Source organism: Calypte anna, chromosome 9, assembly GCF_003957555.1.
Source record: "Calypte anna isolate BGI_N300 chromosome 9, bCalAnn1_v1.p, whole genome shotgun sequence".
NCBI classification, from domain to species: Eukaryota; Metazoa; Chordata; class Aves; order Apodiformes; family Trochilidae; genus Calypte; species Calypte anna.
This window is the reverse complement of record NC_044255.1, coordinates 23,705,959-23,725,773: the sequence shown is the minus strand read 5'-3', so window position 1 is coordinate 23,725,773 and position 19,815 is coordinate 23,705,959. Positions and strand designations below refer to the sequence as shown.

Below are 19,815 nucleotides of genomic sequence, written 5' to 3'. Positions count from 1 at the left end.
GAAGGATGCAGCCAGAAGTTTAAATACATCTAGCTGAATAATATAACAGCAGAAAAAAAAATACTGGGGAAAAAAACAGCTTTAAAATCACTGAGTCCAACCATTAACCCAAATCTACCCAGCCCAGAGGCACTGGGGAGCACCAAACCCCAGCATCAGGCAGGACTCCAGGGTCATCCAGCCCCTTTGAGGTTGTGATGTTCAATTCAGTGTTTTACACAGCCTGTGATTCTTCTGGAGCTTCAGCCATCCCAGTTAAATCATCATTTCCCAGGACATGCAAGTGAGGTGGAGAAGCATCACTGGGAGCTGGTGTGTCCCACCGGTGAGGTGACCCAGGGGATGAGCCACCCGTGGCTTCACTGAATTATTCTGACAACCCCAAGTTAAGAGAAGCACAGCAAGTGACCTGAGGAGTTGCAGCAGTGCCTGCACCCTGGTTTTGTCCTGGTGTGGGGAAATGGGGGGGTGCAAGGCCACCCAGCCCACCCCAGTCCTCATCCTCCTGTGTGCTCACCTGCTGGGTGCTCCTCGGCTGAGCCCTCTTCCCCTGTGCTGCTGGCTGTCACCTCTGCAAGAGAAAGGTGAGAGAGATTTAATGCTTCTCTTGAGGGCTCTGGATGATGTGGGAGAGAAAAAGGGAATAAACAGCAAAAGGATATGAAACTTCAAAACTAGTATTAGAAAAAAAAAAAATCAAAACGTTTATAAATTGCACTAAGGTGTTACAGGATCCCAGACTGGGCTGGGATGGAAGGGACCTTAAAGCTCACCCAGTGCCACCCCTGCCGTGGGCAGGGACACCTCCCACAGCCCAGGGTGCTCCAAGCCACATCCAACCTTCAACACTGCCAGGGATGGGGCAGCACCCCCACCCCGGGAAACCAGGGGCTCAGCACCCTCACCCCGAAGATTTTCTTCCCAAGATGTCATCTCAATCTCCCCCTTTTCCACAGAACCAGTGGAGCTGGATGGGACCTCTGGAGATCACCTAGTCCAGGGTAAACCAGGATCACCAAGAGCACATTACACAGGACTGCAGCCAGGACACCGCTGGATGTGGCCACAAGGACACAAGAGGAGCTCAGAGTTCATTTATTGCCTATCAGGAGTCCAAGATCCTCCTCCTCTGGGCTGCTTTCCATCTGCCTTTGTTGAACCTCATTAGGTTCCTCCCTGCCCAACTTTCCAGCTTTTCCAGGTCATGCTGGATGGCAGCACATCCTCCTGGTGTGACAGCCACTCCTCTCAGGCTTGTACCATCAGTGAAATCACTTTGGAAACTGTTCCCCCTTGTCCTACCACTCCCTGCCCTTGTAAAAAAACCTCTCCCAGCTTTATAGAATCACAGAATAATTTGGGTTGGAAGGGACCTCTCAGGGCCATCCAGTCCAACCCTCCTGCAGTATCAGGGACACCCTCACCCAGATCAGGGTGCTCAGAGCATCCTCAAACCTCACCTTGAATATTTCCAGGGATGAGACCTCAACCACCTCCCTGGGCAACCTCTGCCATGGTCCCACCACCCTCATGGTACAGAATTTATTCCTGGCACCCAACCCAACAGATTTGTCCTGTGGGTGCCCAGCAGTCATAAAATGGTCATTTCCATGCTGAAGGATGGGCATTTCTCTTAACAAATCCCCCTTCCTCCCATGACCATACCTTTTTCATCTGAAGAAAGGGACTCTGCTCCGCTGGAAAACAAAAGGAAAATTCCATGAGTGGATCCAGCAGCCTTTCCCTGTGCCCCCACCACCCTGCACCCTGCTGCCATCACCCCCTGCCTTTGGGAGGTCCCCAGGTAACTTAAGGGGGGAAGCTGAGGGTTAAAAATATGCTTTTTGACAGCCCTGGTGTTCACCCTTGACGTGCCAGGGATTCCTGGGTCCTTGGCTCTGGGGTTTGTGTGCCAGACACTCACTGGGTTTGGTGGTGATCCAACCCATGCAGGAGCAGATAAACAGTGGCAGATAAACACAGGGGCTCAGATGACTCCAAACTGAGTCCAGCACCAGTTTGTGGCCCGTGGCAAATCCAAACCAACCTTCAGCCTCCATTGAAAAAGGGAAATGGGCTGGTTTTATCAGGTAGAGATAAAGATCAAGGCTTGAAAGCATCCTGGGGAGCTCCAGAATCATCTCCCTGCAGCACCACCACACACAAAAAAAGGACAAAAAAAAAAAAACCACCACAAAAGGTGCTGCCAAGGAAGGGACTCACCAGTCACCACAAACCAGCAGGTGACATCCAGCTCTCCATCACTTTGGTGGCACAAGGAAAAATATCCCAGGCCCTCTGTGCCCTGGGAGTGTGGAGACATCATCCCAGGAGCCAGAGCTGCTGCCAAGCCAGGATGGCTCAAACACAGAAATAAACAATGAAAAGGTGGTGATGGAAGAGGCTGAGAAAAGAAAACTCCCAGCACATGGCCAGGGTGAAGAGATGCTAAAAAATAAAAAATAAAATAAATAGGGGGAGCTGGGTGAAGCCTGGGAAGGTGGGGGACACCCCCAGGCAGTAAGAATTTGCTGGCCAAGGGCAGGCAGGAGTTGGGTGAGGGTTTCACCCTGGGCACGAGTTACACAACGGGCTTTGAGCTGCCAAACTGTATCTTAAAAAAAAAAAAAAAAAAAAAAAAAAAAAAGATTTGGATGAAGCTGCCTGGATATACCCCCGAGACAGTGCCTGAGCCAAGCACCGTTTGTGCAACCAAGTGCTGGCTTGCTAAATAGGGTTTGCCTGCAGCAGGCTTGGCCCCTTGCAGCTGCATTTCCCTCATCCTAAATTTAAAAAAAAAAAAAATTAAAAAAAAAATAAATAATACGCTGGAGAGGAGAAAAACAAGGAGGGAAAAAAAAAATCCAACAAGCCCTGTTCGGTGTAAGGAATTACTGCCCACGATGAACTAAAAAGGGGAGAAAAGGCACTGCCAGCCCCGATCCCCCCAAAAAAAACAGAGCTGGGGGGGTGCGATCTTGCTTTCCAACCCCCAAAAACCAAAGCGGGGCGGGGAGGGGTGGGGAAGGGGGAAAGAGAGAAAGAAGGTTCGGTTCTAAAGAGCTGTCAGGTGCCCCCCCCGGGGAACCAACAACACCGGAGGGACTGCGCGGAGCGGAGCCGCGGGGGGAAGCGGAGCCGCAGCGGAGCCCGGGAGGGGGGGAAGCGGAGCGGGGCAGAGGGGTGGGGGAAGCGGAGCGGGAGCGGAGCCAGAGCGGAGTCGGGGGGGGGAGGGGGAAGCGGAGCGAGAGCAGGAGCGGAGCGGGGCCGAGGGGGGGGGAAGAGGAGCGGGAGCGGATCCAGGGAGGGGGGGGACGCGGAGCGGGAGCGGATCCAGGGAGGGGGGGACGCGGAGCGGGAGCGGAGCCGGGGGGGAAAGCGGAGTGGCAGCGGAGCGGGGCCGAGGGGGGGGAAGCGGAGCGGGAGCGGAGCCGGAGCGGAGCCCGGGGGGCGGGGAAGCGGAGCGGAGCTGGCGGGGAGCGGAGCCGCGGATGGAAGCGGAGCGGGAACGCGCGGAGCGGAGCCGCGGATGGAAGCGGAGCGGGAACGCGCGGAGCGGGGCCGTGGGGAGGGAGGTAGCGGAGCCGCCGGGGCAGCGGAGCCGTGGATGAAGGCAGAGCGGGAACGCGCGGAGCGGAGCCGCGGAGGGAGGCGGAGCGGGAACGGAGCGGGCCGGGCCGGAGCGGAGCCCCGGGCGGAGCGGGGGGCCGTCGGGGCGGGAAAGCTGCTGGCTCGGCCTCGGCTTTGTTTGGCGTCGGGGAGGATGCGGAGCAGAGCCCTGGCCGGGGTTTAGGGAGCGGGGGGAAAGTCCCTGCTGCAGGTGCAAACCCAGCCCCCCGCCCCCAAAGCGCTGCGGGTGTTGCTGGGGAGGGAGGAATGGGGTGTGGGTTGGGATCCTTCGCTGGGGGCCAGGGATGAGGGGTAATGGCGATTGGAAGGGGGGAGGTGGAAATAAGGGGGGATGGAGGAGACAGGAGGATGCTGGGGGATGAGGAGGGGGGATGGGGCGAGGCTGGAAGAATGCGGGGGGGAAGGGGACAGAGCTGGAAGGATGGGGGGAGTGATGGGGAGGATGCTGGGGGGGGCAGGTGGGCATCGAGAGGGGCTGGGGGGCATCGAGAAGGGTTGGGGGGAGGATGCAGGGAAAGGGATTATAGGGGTGGGAGTGGCCGGGGGATGGCGGGCAGGCCCCGGGGATGCTGGGGAGGGTCCCGGGAGGTGGAGGGGGGGGTCAGGCGGTACCCCCAGTGCCCCCCAGCCCCGCTCACCTGTCGGGTTCCAGCCCGCGGCCCGACATCGCGGCGGGATCGGCGTGACCCGGCGGGAAGCACCGCCCCGAAAGAGAAGGGGGGGGAAACCATGAGAGGGGGAGGTTCCGATGGAGCTCCCGCCCCTGCTGCCGGTTCCACCCCCACCAAGCCCCGTGTAGAACCAACCGGGTTCCCTTGCTCAGCTGGGGGGGGTCAGCGATAGAGCGATATCCGCGATATGTCCCCTGGGGGTGTCTGGGTGTTAGGGACACTGCTAAAACCCCTCCTAGGGATTTACTCCATAGATACGTGTGTGTAGGGGTAGCACATACACCCTAAAAAGACTGCCTATAGGTAGGTGTTGTTATATACACTAAACAAAACAACACAAAAAAACCCAAAAAAACAACAACAACAAAAAAAAAAACCACCAAAAAAAAAGGGTTTCCTGGCTACTGTCTTATGGGAGTAATTTTTAAAAAATAAAATAAAATAAAAGGAAATGGAAGCTTCTCCAGGGCAGGGAAAGGTCCCTGGCAGAGCTTGGCCAGAGCTGCCCTGGGGATTTCCAGACTTCCAGCCAAGACAAACTCTTGCAGAGCTTTGCACACCTCAGCCCAGCATCATCCTCCTCCCCTTGTGCCAACCCTAAAGCATCTCCTGGGAACAGGCAGGGTCCAGACTCTCCCTTTGCCTCTCTGCCTGCCCAGGCAGCAGGAAAAAACCTAAAAACCAGATAAGCTCTGTAAACAAAGCCAAGTCTGTAAGTAAACACAGCCTCTACCTGCTGCTCCAGGTGCTTTTGGAGTCTTTGGCACCCACCTCCTGGTATGACCCAGCTGGAGGTGGCACTTGGGTGCTGCTCCTCACCCAGCACAGCCCCCAGCAGCCAAACAACTCCAGAAAAATCCATTTCCCCAGGAAAATCAATGCACAGAGCTGGCAGGAATAAGGCATGGGGCTCAGGCTGGAAAAGGTGTTGGTAAAACTGGGATTGAAAGCTGACTAAGTGGGAAAAAAAATAAATCTGTTAATGGGAGAGGCTGGAAAAGTGACATAAAGGGTCCTCTTGGATAAAGAGAAGAGAAGAGAAGAGAAGAGAAGAGAAGAGAAGAGAAGAGAAGAGAAGAGAAGAGAAGAGAAGAGAAGAGAAGAGAAGAGAAGAGAAGAGAAGAGAGAGAAGAGAAGAGAAGAGAAGAGAAGAGAAGAGAAGAGAAGGGGAAAGGAAAAGGGGAAAGGAAAAGGGGAAAGGAAAAGGGGAAAGGAAAAGGGAAAGGAAAAGGGGAAAGGAAAAGGGGAAAGGAAAGGGAAAAGAAAAGGAAAGAGGAAAGGAAAGGAAAAGGGGAAAGGAAAGGGAAAGAGAAAAGGGAAGCGGGAAAGGGAAAAGGAAAAGGGAAAAAGAAATACAAGGAAAAAATCATGGAACAACAACAGGAGCTTGAAAGTGAAAGTAAGGACCCACAGCAGGGCACTCTGGAGAGTGAATAAGGAAAAAATAGAACAAAAGGAAAGAGAAATATGAAACAGAGGTTGGGGGTGTGACACAGAGGGCTTGGGCTGGTGGTTTTGTCTGTCCCAGCCCCAGCCCTGACCTAAAGGTCCTGAACCATTCTTTTTTCCTGTTTTTTTGTGGTGTTTTGTTTTGGTTTTTTTCCCAGCTCACCTGACACTGCAATATAAAAATATTCCTGTGCAATAAACATCCTGAGAGTGGCACCAACACAAAGGTTACAGAAATTATCCCTGGGCTGACCCAGCCCCAGGGCATTCTGTTTGCAGAGTCAACAGCTTTATCACTTGGTCCAAAACCCTCAAATTTAGTCTTTTTCCTGATCCAGCTCCCAGCAAATACTGGTCCAGTGTTGCACCAGCCACCCCCCACCAGTTTAAACTTGAGAAGTGCTGGAGCAAAGCTTGAATTTTGTCACCCAAAGGCAAAAACATCTCTGAAGGAGAGGGACAGACCCCAGAGAGGGATAAACCCCAGAGAGGGACAGACCCCAGAGAGGGATTCCCAGGTGGCTTTGGCAGCAGGCAGGTGAATTCCCCATCCCCTGGGGAGGGGGATGTTGATGGTTTGGACACCTTGGACCCATCTTCTGGGTGGTGCCATTCCCTGTGGCAGCCCTGCCAGCCCAGTGTCCCACAGAGAACCAAGAGGAAAGGGCCTCAAGCTGCCCAGGTGAGCCCTTAGGTTGAAAACTGGGAAAAAATCCTTCCTGGAAAGAGTTGTCAGGTTGGATCTGATGGTCTGAAAGGTTTTTTCAACCCGATTTCCAATTCTCTAAGAGGAGGAGGCTCCCTGAGGGGTGGTTCGGGCAGGAGGTCCTGGGGCTGGTGGGTTTGTCCTCAAGGCCCAGCAGCATCCCAGAGGTGAATCCCAGCCCTGACTTCCAGCCATGAATCCCATCCCTGCCTCCCATCCCTGACTCCCACCCCTGACTCCTAGCCATGAATCCCATCCCTGACTCCCATCCCTGACTCCCATTCCTATCTCCCAACCCTGTCTCCCATCCCTGCCTCCTATCACTGAATCCTAGCCATGAATCCCATCCCTGACTCCCATTCGCGAATCCCATTCCCGAATCCCATCCCTGCCGGCAGGGAGCAGAACCCGCCTGCAGATGGCAGCAGCTCCTCGGTTTCGGGATGCTCCGCGATCCCCGCTCCTTGGGAAGGGGGAGAAAAGGTTCTGCTCCTAAAAATGAAATCAAAAGATTAATTTAAGGTTTCCTTGCGGGGGCTGCAGCTAAATCAAGAAGGGGGATTTTAATCACATCCCAAAGACACCAAAATCTCGGTGGAAATTCCTCGGATTTCCTCCTGCATCGCTCCGGGCCGTTCCCAACCCGCTCCGGGGAAGCAGAAAGCTCCAAGTGCAGCTTTTATTCCCTTCCCGACACCTGGGTTCCCATTCCAGATCCTCTCCAGGCACCCAAACCCTCCAGCCCCAAACACCCCGGCATTTGACAAACCCATCTCACACTCCTGGCTTGGTTTGGGGTTTTTTTTTTTGGCTGCTTGACTTTCATATTTTGCCTCAGTTAAAAATATTTAAATTAAAACCCCACAATTTTTCTTTTTTTCTTCTCTCTTGGCACATTTCCCACCTTTTTATCCCGACTTTCAGACCTGTCACATCCCTCAGATACAACCAACACCTCCACATCCCCCTCCCCAAATCCTCAGCATCCCCAGCCCTCCTCTTGCCCTTCTCCCAGGAGCTGCTGCATCACTGCAGGATGAGTCCCTGCATGCTTCCCTCCTCCCAGGAAAACAACCAGAAGGTTTTGGGGTTTTTTTTCCCCTTTATTTTTATTTTTTTTTTATCAAGATACCACCCTGCTGCTCCAGCAATGTCCTGGTTTGGGGTGGCTCTTGGCTTTCTCCCCAGAAAAAAAAAAATCCTCCATGGAAAAAAAAATCTGCATTGGGCACCCTGGAAAACTCAGGCTGGTGCTGAGAAAACTGGGAGGGGGGAAATATGGAATTTAATAAAATTAAATAAATAAAATTAAAGTGTCTTCAGAGAGAGATGGGAAGAGAAGAAGGTTTTCAGCAGAGAGCTGCTGCCCCCTCCCCTTGCCTGGGGTGTTACCTGCTCTTAGTGATTAGGATGGGCTGCCCAAAACCTGGGACCACCTGAAACTGGGTAATTAAACAGGGAAAACTGTCTGAAAACTGGGATCACCTGAAACTGGGTAATTAAACACTGGCCCAGGCTGCCCAGCAACTGGGACCACCTGAAACTGGGTAATTCAAGAGTGCCCAGGGAGGGGGTGGAATCCCCACCCTCAGCACAGGTGGGCAAATGGTTGGACTTGGGGATTTTCAAGGATTTTGGGGTTTTTTCCCAGCCTAGAAAATCCCACAGTCCTCTGAAATTCCCCCCTAGGGTGGCAGCAAAGCAGCTGGGATGTGGTCAGGATGCCCTGAGCTGGGATGTGGGATGAACACCCTGGGCTGCCCCTTGGTTCCAAGCTGAGGGATGTGGTTTCACCTCCTGATGCTCAGGATGCTCCAAAGCATGCAGGAAAGGTCTGGAACATCTCCTTTGTGTGCCTCCTGATCCATGTGAGGTGTGTGGGTGGCAGGGAAAAAAAGAAAAAGAGAGAGAAAAAGGAGTGGGAAAGAATCCCTTGCTATATTTAACCCCAAATAATAGGGAGAGGCTGAGTTTTGGGGCTAAGTTGTAAATAAGAGTGAGATAAAATCATGTCAGAAATGGGTGGCAGCCTCTCAAGAGGTGCTGTGACTAACCAGGGCCATGGCCTGGAAAATGTTGCCCCCTGTAAAGAAATAATAATAAAAAAATACATTAAAAATAGATTTTTTTTTTGGTTGCTCCAGCAGATTGTCCTTTATTGCCTTTTTATTTTGTTAATACATTTTGGTTGCTGGGACACCCAGATCAGTCACTTTCCCAGGGGTCTCACTGCCATCAAGGGAGCTTGGAATAAACCAGGAGCTGAGGGATGCTGTGGGATCAAGGTGATCATCCTGGCATCATTCTTTATCAATTCCTATCAGAAAAAAAAGAGCCATTTTAATAATTTATATTTATATTTAAAAGAACCTCGTTATCCAAGGTTATCCCTGTATCCAGGGTCCTGTTGGATGGAGATCCAGACATTATTTGCCCTAAAAACCTCAGCCCAAACTCAGGGGCTGAATTTTCCTTTCCCCAAAGGCAAAGCTTTCAAGTCCTCCTTTGCAAGGGGAGAACTCTCACCCTCTCCACTCTTCCTAATGCTGATTTTTAAGAAAAGGACTAAAAATCAGATATTTTAACAGTAATTTTAACATCTCTGTTTAAAAAACATATTTTTAAACAGGATTTTAACTTCCCCACAGAGCCTGGGAAGCTGGCAGCAGAGATGACACCCAGCTCGTGGCCCTGCAGCCTTTCCACCTCTTTATTTATTGACTTATTTTTATTTATTCAGTGGAAGAGCATCCCAAAGTGTTAACAAAAGACCTGACCCAGCTTGGGAAGGACCCAGCTCCATTCAGGCTGCCTCAGCCTCTCTCCCTTTCTCTGCTTTTTAAGAGTGGAACAGCAAAGCTTTGCTGGCAGGGGACATTTCTGAGCCATGAGGTAATGGCTTTTGGGGTGGGTTTTTTTCCATTATGGATTTGTTTGGGGTTTTTTATTTGTTTGTTTGTTGTTGGGTTTGGGTTTTGGGGTTTTTTTGGGTTTTTTTTTACACATGCAGAGTCCTCTTCTGATTTCTGAAGCATTCCTGGAGTTACAGATGTGCTCAAAAAACCATGGGGCAATTGATCTCAGCTCCCTGTGTTTGACCCAAGCTCTCCCCCAGCATCTTTGTTATGGTTTTTCTTACAGAAATACCTATTTTTCACTCTTTATACAGCTGCCACTCCAACAGGAGCTTCCACCCCTTTAGATAAAAGCAAATCCCCACCTCCAGCCACAGCATCACCCACCCAAACCATCCCCCTCCTCCCAGATCCTCAGCCACATCTCTCCCCATCCAAATCCCTCCATCTCTTCACCCAGATTCCCTCCACCAACCCCTGGGATTCTTCCTGCTACAAAAAGAAATTACTTAAAGGAATTATTCCCAATTAATTTTCCCATATTTGAAGTGGCAAAACCCCCCAAAAAAAGCCATATAAGAGGAAAGAAAAAGCAGCTGTGAGGAGTCATGGTGCAGGGAGCATTTCAGGTAGCAGGGATCCATGCCTGGGGTTACACAAATGCCAATGACACTATAAAAATATTATATATATATATATATATTTTTATTTATTTATTGCCAGGTCAGCACTTTGGCACCGTTTGGAAGATCTGGAAGTCAAACATTTAATGCTCTCCTGTTCCAAGGGGATCGATGGATTTCTGCAGAGGTCATTTGCAGGATCAATAATTGTCCATCCCCAACAAAACTGGGGAAAAAAAAATAATAATCAACTTCTAAAGCTCCTTCCCAGAAACTGCTCAATGGCCCCAGAGTTTGCCTGAGGCCAGGCAGCCCAAATGGTGAAAAAGAGGAGATTTTTGGGATGGGGGAGGAGGATACAGAGGCTAAAGATGAATTATTCACCCTGGTGCTGCCCCAGGGCTCTGGGGACAGAAAAAACACAGAATTTTTGAGGTTGGAAGAAACCTCCAAGCTCACCCAGCTTTGAGCAACACCACAACCAACTCCTAAGCCCTGTCCTTATGGACCATGCTCCTCACAAGCTTGGGGACAGCACTGGGACCAAACTGGGCCACCAGAAAGGTCCTGATGGAAACAGAGCCGTTTGGGTGGGATCTTCCCATCTTCTGTGTTTGGGTTGGCTGCAGGGGGGAAAAGCTTCTCCTTTACTCATAGTCTGCTTTAGCATTCAAAAATATAAATTAATCAATATTTTTATGCATTGATTAAAATGTTAGCTGTAAATTAATATGTATTTTAATGACAGAAAACTCCTCCAGGTGTCCAACCAACTAACCCACCCGCTCCTTTCCTGCCTGGGACACTCAGCCCTGGCTTTTCCTCTCCCACTTTCAAGGTTTTTTCCTAGAAAAATGTTTCTTTTCTTCCCCCTCTTTGTCCCTGAGGTTTTTCCCCCAGCTGGGACCTTTCCCTGCTCCACCTGAGAGCTGGGATTGGGGTAGGAAGGAGCTGAGGAGATGCTTTGCCCTGGGCTGGAGGTCACCAGGGGCTTAGGGGGGGGGTTGAGATCTCAGGAGGCCTCAGCTGCAAAAGCTCAGGTGATGGGGGCATGATGGACATCAAATTAAAAAAAAAAATCGTGGATGTGACCTGATGATTTTCCAGGCTGCTCCTAACAAAGACCTGGGAGCAGCTCCTCCTGAATTTCATTTCTCTCCCAGCAAGGAGAGAGGTTGTGGAGCTGCAGAAAACATCTCAGTGCTGCTCCTAGAAACAACCCTTTGCTCCACTGCTGCACTCCCAGCAAAACCACCAAGGCTGGAATCCCAGGAGCCAGTCACCTGGGAAAGGAAAAGCTTTGGGTTCTCTGGAGGAAACCTCCAGGAGCAGCTCAGGGCTGCCTGGGAGGGGGGGGGATGGACATTTGCCACACTCCAGCAGCTGATGGCACCAATTTGCCAGAAGCTTTTGGTGCTCTGGATGGGTACTCGAGGCTCAAAGTGTTGAATTTGAGCTTAAATAGAGATTTGAGATTAAACAGAGCCACTTAAACTGGCTGCAGGATTCCTGGGGACAACCACGAGGCAGACTGGGGAGGTTTGAAGCCCAAATTCCCCTTTCTGCTTTGCTGTGCCAAGCCTGAGCATCAGCTCTGAAACACAGAACCTTCCCAGCAGGCAGAGGCTGTTCTGGGGACTCCCTGGGGACCCCAGCACATCCCCCCAGTGTGTATCCCCCTCCCCAGCACTGCCTGGCCCCCAGCAGCTCTTTCCCAGTTGGGGGAAATCTGCTCCCTCCACTCTGAGCATCCCACGGGAGCCTCCACCCCCTTCATCCTCACCTCCAGGGAGTCAGAAACCTCCTCACCCTCCCTGCTGGATCACAGCTGGGTGTTGATCACCTTGTTGGGGGGAGGAGTGAGGGCTGCTCCCCCCCCTGGGGGCTTTGCTGGATCCTGGTTGTTGCTGCATCCCCAGCCAGGCCAGCCCAGTGGGATAGGACCCTTTGGGGGGAGTCCAACCATCCCAAGGAGCCAGCAGGCATTCCTATCCTCCCCCTAGCCTTCAGAACAGGGGTCACACTCCCCAAAACTCCCCCTCCCTCATCCCCATCACTGGCTGCAGCTGCCCAGGGCCTCATTGCTCCCATGGCTGACACCAATTACTCCTGCTCAACCAATTAACCCTGCCTGCCCACCCCATCCCACACCCCACCCCAGACTCTCCACACATTCCCACAAACCCAACCAGCAGCTGGTCCAGCTCCACTGACACCCCCTGAACCCCCCAACGCCCCAGAGGATGCAGCATCTCCTCCTGCAGCTGCCCCAGGATGGCCACAAGCATCCCCGCCCCCCAAACCCCTCACCCCTTGAATCCATCACTCCTGCATTATCCCAAGCCAGAGATGTGGCTGGAAGAGCTGAGGCTGCTGGAGTGAGTGGAGCTGCATCCCAGGATTTAAATCCTTATTTCTCCTTGGTGTGGCAGCTCCTGCTCCCCTCCTCCAGCTGGGCTCTTCCTGGGCAGTGCCCATCCTGCAGCCAGGATGTTTCCTCTAATGAGCTATCAACAGGCTTTAATATTTCATAGAGCTCTGCTGGAGGAGCTGCAGCTTATCAGAAATGTTGTTAAAACTCAGAGCTTTATTACTGGAGGCTTGGCCTTCTCCCTGCTCTCTGCTCTTCTTTCACCATCCAAAAAAAAAACCCATCACCTGGGTTATTTATTACCAAAAAGCTGGAGGAATCCCACAGGCACAGGGTGCTCAGCACCCCTGATCCTATGGGCTGGGACACATCCCTAAGGGCCAGGACCAGGGTCCCCAGAGCCACCTCTGTGTGGGGTGCCTGAATCCAGGCAGGTGGCTCCTAAAAATACCAGAGCCTGATGCTGTGCCCCTCTTCTCCCCCCTCCTGCCTGAAGCTCTTCTTTCCCCCTCTTCCAGTGTCCATCCAGTGAGGAAGCACACACAGAATAAACCCCTGGAGAGAAAAGAAGTGCTGCTTCCCCTTGTTCACCCACTCCCTCCTTCCCTTCAGGTGTCTGACTCCCCCCAAATGCTGCCAGGAATCTTTTCTGTCCCATCTTTGCTCCTGAGCACCCCAAAACCTGGACCAGGCAGGAGTGCATCACCCAAACGTTGGGATGGCAGCAAGAGCACCATCAAGATCAGCAACCAACCCACCAGAGATGGAGTAAACAGGAGCCATGGTGGGTTAGTGCTGCATAGCAGATTTGCCATGGGGACCTCACAGGAAGCCAAGACAAAAAGGACTCACTGGTCAGGATTTTTTTTTTTTTGCCAGGTTTTATATTAATAAGTTTTTCCATGACTTTGTGAGACCTTCTGCTCCTCTCCCCCCCTGCCTGAGAGGTTTTGTAATCAGCAAAGAACACAGCCAAGTGTGGGGGGTGAGTTAAAGGGTCCCCAGAGTGCTGGCAGTGGTCACTGCTGGGTGACACAGAGACCCCTGGCCTGGCCAACAGGTGACAAGCTGTGAAACCTTAATGGTATGAATGGAAACCAACAAAACAAGAGCTCACCTTCACTTGTGCCTTGCAGGGAGCCAGCCTGTCCCTGGCTGCTCTGAGTTTCTCCTTTTTAAAAGGAAAAATCAGTGGTAAGCTCTGTGCCTGGCATTTGCCCTCCCACAGGTGAGTCAGGGCTCCAGTGTCACTTGTCCCCACGGCCTGCTCATCACCACAGCCTTAGGTTCATCCCCCTGGCCTTGGGTACCACGCATCCTGCATCCTCAGGTAACATCCTACATCCTTGGGTACCACTCATCCTGCATCCTCGGGTAACACTCATCCTGCATCCTCAGCTCCATCCCCATCTCCTCGGGTACCGATAACCCCTTCCCAGGGATCCTGTCCCCACCTAGGGGACGATCCATTTCCGTTCAGCTCCCGGCTGGGGTGACAGTGACACCCGCTGGGGTGACAGGGACACCCGGTGGGGTGACAGGGACAACCGGTGGGGTGGCTGCCTGGCCGGCTGCCCCGTCCCGCCCCATCAGCCCCTGAACCTCCGCCAAACAACCCCATCAATTTTTCATCAGGGCTAAAACTCGGCCCGACGGGGATAAAAACCGCCTCGGGGAGCTCCGCCGGCTCCGCGGAAGGTGCGCAGGGAGGCGCGGGAGGGACGGGCGCGGGGGTTCCGCGGAGGATGGCTGGGGGGGGGGCTGGGACCGTCGTCCTGCGGGCGGGATGGTTGCGGGGGGAGCGGGATGGGGCCGGGGACCCTGGGAGGGATAAGGGGGGGGGCAGCGGGACGCCCTTGGCTTCCGCGGGCGCGGTGGCTGGCGCGGAGGCTGGCGGCTCTCTTCGTCCTCCTGGCGCTGGTGGCCGCGGGATGCGCCCTCCGACGCCGGGCTTGGTCCCCACCCCGACGGGGACCCCCGACCCCCCGGCGACCCCTGAACCCCCGGGGACCCCCGACCCCCCGCCGCTGCCCCCCGCTGGCCCCCGGCCCCATCGCCCCCCCCGGGGCCGCGCTGCTGGAAGCGGGGGGTTCGAGGGGCTCCCACCCACCCCCCCCGGAACTGCCGCCGCTGCCTCGCTACGAGGAGGTGAAGCATCTGCCCAGCTACGAGGAGGCACAAGGAGAACCCCCCCGGGCCCCCGGGAATGGGCCTGGGGACCGGGGGGTCTGAGGGTGAGAGCCTGGCCCGCTGAGCACCCACGGATGGGGAGAAAGGGAGGGGGGCAGCGGGCAGGGGGGACCTGGGGGGACACGGAGGTCACCAGAGGGAAGGGATGCTGGGGACATCGGGGGAGGGACAAAGAGGTGACAGCTGGATGCTTGGGGACATCGGGGATGCTGAGGACACCAAGGGAGGGACACAGTGGTCACGAGTGGACAGGATGCTGGGGACACCAGGGGGGACACACAGTGGTCACGAGTGGACAGTGTGCTGGGGACAATAGGAGGTGGGACACTGGGGACACCAGGGAGGGACACAGAGGTGACAACTGGATGCTTGGGGACACCAGGGAGGTGGGATGGTGGGGACACCAGGGGAGGGACACAGTGACCACCAGTGGACAGGATGCTGGGGACAATAGGAGGTGGGACACTGGGGACACCAGTGGACAGGATGCTGGGGACACCAAGGGAGGGACACAGAGGTGACAGCTGGATGGGATGCTTGGGGACATTGGGAAGGTGGGGTGCTGCGACCCACAGGGATGGGATATTAGGGACACCAGGGAAGGGCCCCAACTGTCACCACTGGATGAGATGCCAGGGACAGCAGGGAAATGGGATGCTGGGGACAGCAGAGGGACAATCAGTGGTTCCCAGGAGGGATGTGATGCCAAGCACAGAGGTCTCTGGGAGGGACAAACCTGGAGGGACATTGTGGACACACCTGGGGTAACACTGTCCCCCCCTCAGGGCCCCGGGGGGGGGATGGTGTGCTGGACACCAGGCTCTGTGGAAGGGAGGTGCAGGGTCCCCAAAGCTTACTAATAAAACATTAGCAGAGTTTTTCTCCCTCAGAGGTGACCTGGGATCAGTTCTGAGCTGGGAAATTAATTCATGGCCCAATCCTGCAGCCCTTGGTGCCATCCCACTGCCAGGTCTTCTGCCCACCAAGCCCTCCAGAAAAAGGGGTCCTTGGCTCTGGGAGTGGTAGGTGAAGGGCTCCCAACCAGAGGGAGTGGGAGATACCTCCCCTTCCTGTCAAGAGTTTTAGGTGCCAGAGAACAATTCCTCAGGCTGGGGCTTTGGCTGGAGAAGGTATCAATAGGGGCATCTGAATCTTGGAATATTCCTTGCTGGGGCTTGTGACCATTGTTACATCACATCTATCTAAAAACGTGAAGATGTTCCCAGCAAATCCTTGTATCCAGCTGAAGGGGCAATTCTGGTTTTCCTGGAATTGAGATCAGGCCTTTTTTGTACACTGCAGGGGCCAGGGGTTGCTGGAGAAGGAGGAGGAAGAGGAGGAAGAGGAGGAAGAAGAGCCTGAGACTGTGGTAACCCAAAAAACCAGACCCCATCCTGCCATCTTTTCTCACCTGGGATTTCTTGGGTTACATCCACAGGAATCCTGGTGCAAAGCTGGATTAGGGCCATGGGCAGGAGACTTCACCTGGTAATAATCAACAACAACACTGCCCACAACTTTTATCAATGTTTATTGGGGTCTGCAAACCTTGGGAGAGAGAGAATTCAGCTGCCCTGAGTGCATCCTGGATTTCAACCTTCCAGAATCCCAAACCCCAGCTCTGCAGTGCCACCAAATCCCTCACCTGGAGCTGGAGAAGCCCCAAACAGAATCCAAACTCCCAAGCAAACTCCAACCTCACCTCTCACCTCCCTCAAAGATGCTTCCAGGATCCAACTTCTGGCCTCCTGCACATCCACTGCTGGGCTGGGAAGCTTGGAGAGGGGGACACTGGTTTTCCTCCAGTATAAAATGGTTCTGGATAAACTGGGAACTGAGGTTTTCCCATCAGCTGATCCAAAGCTTCAATCCTGTTCCAGTTTCCAAGGAGAAAACCTGACCAACTCTCTTCAGGACCAGAAGGCAAAAGCTGTTTTTTCCTTTTTTTTCCTCCCCACTACTAAAAACATAAAGCTAGGGGTAAAAATGAAGAAGGTTTCTTGAACAATCTGCATTACCTGGAATCATTGGGAGCCAAAATGGGAAGTTAAAATAGGATGGAAAGCAAGATGACAGCAGTACTTCCAAATATTATTTTTTTTGGCCAAATATTATTTTTTTTTTGGTCAATGCACAAAGACTGGGCTGGGAAAACAGCTGTGGCCAAAGGCAGGGCAGGCACTGACTGACCCCAACACTTTATTTAGGTTTTTCCCCCATTACACTGCTAGAAGGGGGGGAAACCTTCATATTTTGATGCCATTTCCAAGCCTATTTCCAAGCAGAGCCCAGAGCAATGTTTGGAAGTTTAAAAGCCAAAGTTGCTACCTAATGCACACAAGATTTTTTCAGTTTATTGCTTTTCTAGCTCAATTACAGCTTTGAAACACTTGCCTCAGCTTTTGCCTCACTTAAAAACACCTTTTCCACATATCCAGTTGAATCTCCCTTCTTAAAACCAGAGAGAACCTCCTGTGGTCAAGGGCATGAACATCCCTGGGACAGCTCTATCCTTCTGGTATTTCTTTATTCCTGAACAGATGTCACTAAATGTCCTTTCAAAAACAATTGGAAAAGGGTCCAGGCAAATGCAATGTAAAACTTTAAAACCCCCCTGACAAATTAGTTCAAAAATATCTTGGATTTTTTCCCCTGAAACTGCAGATGTGGTATGTAAAAACCCTGCAACAAGTAAGCCATGGGAGAATGTTTTCTTCTGAGAATATTCAAGAATATCTCCAAGGTAGGAACTCTACCAGGTTACCTGATAAAAATAAACATAACTTTTCCTAAACCTGGGGTTTTTTTATTCTTTCTTTCTCTATTTAACATGAACAAACTCAGCACAGCTCAGGACTGGAGGCAAGTGAGAAAAAAAAATAGATCTGATCATCTTTGTGCTGCCACTAAGACTGGTCCTCAAAACTTGCTTACACTGCATGGCAGGTCTGAGCCAGGCTTCATAAATTTCACATGAAACACTTGCCATTAGGGGTATTTTTGAGTTCATTCTGGAACTAGCAAGTGCTTTCTGCAAGGGAAGGGAAGGGGAAGGTGTTCAATGCACAAGGAGACTGTGGAGTTTCCAAATGAGCTCCATCAAAAATGTTTTATTGAGCAGCCAGGTAAAAGCAATGGAAATCACCCAGTGCATCAGCTTTAGATACATCCTTGTTTGGTTTTAGGAAGAAATTTATGAACTTTGGAAAAAAAAAAAAAAGTGCCCTGGAATGATTTACAAATCTGAGGAATATTGAATGTTTTGATGGGAACATGTGAAAGATATGAACCAAATAATTATTCAATGCCAATTTTTTTTTTTTTTCATAGAATGGGCTGGGTTGGAAGGGACCTCAGAGCTCATCAAGTCCAACCCTTGATCCACTCCCCCCGTGGTTCCCAGCCCATGGCACTCAGTGCCACATCCAGGCTCTTTGGAAAGATCTCCAGACACGGAGAATCCACTACTTCCCTGGGCAGCCCATTCCAATGCCTTATCACCCTCTCCAGAAAGAAATTCTTTCTCAGCTCCAACCTAAACCTCCCCTGGCACAACTTGAGACCCTTTGTGCCCTCTTGTCTTGCTGAGAGTTGCCTGGGAAGAGCCCAACCCCCCCCTGGCTCCAACCTCCTTTCAGGGAGTTGGAGAGAGTGATGAGGTCTCCCCTGAGCCTCCTCTTCTCTAGCCTCAACACCCCCAGCTCCCTCAGCCCTTCCTCACAGCAATTCTGCTGGATCCCTTCACAGCCTCCTTGCTCTTCTCTGCACCTGCTCCAGCACCTCAAGCTCCTTCCTGAACTTCCTGAGGGGCCCAGAACTGGACACAGGACTCAAGCTGTGGCCTCACCAGGGCTGAGCACAGGGGCAGAATCCCTTCCCTGGACCTGCTGGCCACGCTCTTCCTGAGCCAGCCCAGGATGCCATTGGCCTTCTTGGCCACCTGGGCACACTGCTGCCTCCTCTTCAGCTTCCTGGCAATCCAGACTCTCAGCTCCCTTTCTGCCACTCTGTGCCCAGCCTGGAGCTCCCCATGGGGTTGTTGTGTTGAACCTCATCCCATTGGGATCATCCTAACTCTCCAGTCTGTCCAGGTCCCTCTGCAGAGCCCTCCTGCCTTCCAGCTGATCCACACTCCCCCCCAGCTTGGTGTCATCTGTGAATTTGCTGATGATGGACTCAATCCCCTCATCTAAATCATCACTGAAGATATTGAACAGCACTGGGCCCAACACTGATCCCTGGGGGACACCACTAGTGACCGGCCGCCATTTTGATGCAGCCCCGTTCAGCACCACTCTCTGGGCCCATTCCAGCCAGTTCCTAACCCAGCACAGGGTGCTCCTGTCCAAGCTGGGGGCTGACAGCTTCTTCAGGAGGATGCTGTGGGAGACGGTGTCAAACGTCAATTATGAATTAACCTTCTGCACAGAACTCCCAACATCTGCAGCCACAAAGATATGAATCAAATAATTATTCAATGCCAATGATGAATTAATCTTCTGCACAGAACTCCCAACATCTGCAGCCACTTTCAGCTGTAAGACAAAGCAAAACAGATCCTGATGAAACCCATGTCAAAAAAATATTTTCAGCTCAAGTGCTTGAGGCAGAAGAAGCTCTTCCAAAATGATTTTGCAACTCTAACCTTAAGGAGGGTCTCAATATTGATGTCAGTTCCAATGTTAGATGCTACCAAACCCACTGGTTGTTAATTCAGCTTCCAAAGCCCATTCCACACAATGTATATTGTCTCAGAAAATACTTTTATTGCTGCAGTTTGTTACAGTGGCAATCCTGAATGGCTGAAGTAATCTGAAATAATCTATTCAAGAACTTGCAGGTACATACACACTGGCAGGAAAAGGTCTTGGCTTCACTGTGAGTGAAAGGGTCTTTTGCTCCTTATGGGTGTAAGCTCCTTTTTTAAGTTTTCAGCACTCACATTTTGATAAATTTGGTTTAGGGCAATTTAAATACAACTTTTCAGAGGTCTCTGAGGCTGCAGAAATACCCAAACTACTCAACTAGGTGCTCAAACAGGGCAATGGGTACTTAATTACAAGCCAGCCAAAGTTAAGTGATTTTAATGGCAATGAAAATGTAAAAAAGAGTAATAGAAAGGCAGCTGATTTCCCTCTTTTCTCACATGTGTATTATGGACTACAATGTGTTTACTCACTGGAGTCAGAACATAAACCCCAGATGAGAAGAGAAGTCTCAAAATGAGACTGTAGTAAAGAAATAATTCTGCCTGTCAGCCAGCAGTAAACAAGAACAACAGTTCTCACTCCTGAGGCTTTTTTATTTATGCTTGTCAAAA

At 52.0% G+C, this 19,815-nt stretch overlaps 1 long non-coding RNA gene across 1 annotated transcript; it reads right to left on the bottom strand.

Moving 5' to 3' along the window:
- Positions 1–544: 544 nt before the first annotated feature.
- LOC115598786 lies at positions 545–4,327 on the bottom strand. Its single transcript, XR_003987917.1, has 3 exons — positions 4,269–4,327; positions 1,666–1,697; positions 545–571 (listed from the first exon to the last, which is right to left on the bottom strand). It is a non-coding gene; the product is annotated as an uncharacterized LOC115598786 (long non-coding RNA).
- Positions 4,328–19,815: the final 15,488 nt, after the last annotated feature.